Source organism: Chrysochloris asiatica, unplaced genomic scaffold, assembly GCF_000296735.1.
Source record: "Chrysochloris asiatica unplaced genomic scaffold, ChrAsi1.0 scaffold00111, whole genome shotgun sequence".
NCBI lineage: Eukaryota > Metazoa > Chordata > Mammalia > Afrosoricida > Chrysochloridae > Chrysochloris > Chrysochloris asiatica.
The window spans coordinates 7,603,597-7,605,160 of NW_006408629.1; the positions used below are offsets into that span (position 1 = coordinate 7,603,597).

At 39.4% G+C, this 1,564-nt stretch overlaps 1 pseudogene; it reads left to right on the plus strand.

The window, feature by feature from the left end:
* The first annotated feature begins 394 nt into the window (after window positions 1-394).
* On the plus strand, window positions 395-865 carry LOC102837104 (annotated as a pseudogene).
* The last annotated feature ends 699 nt before the right edge of the window (window positions 866-1,564 follow it).

Here is a 1,564-nt window from a genome sequence, read left to right on the forward strand (position 1 = left end):
AACAAACACAAAAAAGGGTAAAAAATTCAGAGGAAGGTCTAAGATTCATGTTGGACAACATGAAGAGGAATAACCTAAAAATTATTGGCATTCCAGAACAAAATGAGTCACACAAGTCCACAGAGGAAATAGTCGAAGAACTACTGGAAGAAAATTTCTCTAACATCCTCAAAAGCGAAAAGATAGACATACAGGAAGCCCAACGAAGACCAGGAAGGGTGGACCCCAAAAGAAAATCACCAAGACATATCATAGCCAAGCTCTCCAAACTCAAATACAAGGAGACGCTCCTGAAAGCAGCAAGAGAAAACAGAAGGGATTCTCTCTGCTCTTCAGCGTTAGCTGTTACTGAGGCTGTTCAATTTTTAAATTCCCAGGATCCAAATTCACTGCCATGTCCTCTGAAGAAGGGAAACTCTTTGTAGGAGGTCTCAATTTCAACACCGATGAGCAGGCGCTGGAAGACCATTTCAGCAGCTTCGGACCGATTTCTGAGATGGTGGTGGTGAAGGACCAAGAGATTCAGCGATCCCGGGGTTTTGGCTTTATCACCTTTACCAATCCAGAGCATGCTTCAGATGCCATGCAAGCCATGAATGGAGAGTCCCTGGATGGTCGCCAGATCCATGTGGATCATGCAGGCAAATCAGCCTGGGGAACCAGAGGGGGTGCCTTTGGTGCTCATGGGCGTGGTCGCAGCTACTCTAGAGGAGGTGGGGACCAGGGATATGGGAGCAGCAGGTATGACAGTTGGCCTGGATGATATGGATATGGATATGGAAGGTCCAGAGATTATAGTGGCAGAAGCCAGAGTGGTTATGACCGCTATTCTGGAGGAAATTACAGAGACAATTATGACAACTGAAATGAGTCATGCACATATAATGTAGATACACAAAGAATAAAAATTCTTCTGATCCAGGATCGTCCTTCCAGATGGCTGTATTTATAAAAGATTTTTGGAGCTGCACTGAAACATCTTTGTTTTAGTACATCAACCTCTATTTTTTAATTAAGCTTCCAGGGTAGCCTGTTAAAGATCTTTTAGTAATCTCCATGTGTTTTTTAAACTTTTTTCTCCCATTTAAGACAAATTCTGTGATGTTTGTAGAGTCTGGGTATTTTTCCTTTTACCAGTTTTTTAGTTTGGGCACTCAGGATTATCCTGGCAAAAAACTTCAGCCAGGCTGATTTTCTTTTTTGTTTTTTTTTAAATTGAATATCTAGGGATATTTAAAAATTTTTTGTACACAATGTTTCTTTATCATGGTTAGAAAACAATTTCCGATGTACCTATAGGAAATCTGCATCAAGAATATGATTACTTAGAGGTGATTTTTTACTCTACATTGAGATCATAACCCTGATTATATCTTAGAAGAGCTTAAAAATGTTTGTGAATGTCATTTTTTTTTTAATACTGGAAGAAAAATATTCTGTTGCGTTTCATGTAGTGTTTAGGATGTCCTTCTTGGAGGCGATTAAAAAAATGAAAATCTGAAAAAAAAAAAAAAAAGAGAGAGAGAGAGAGAGAAAACAGAAGGGTCACATACAAAGGCAAACA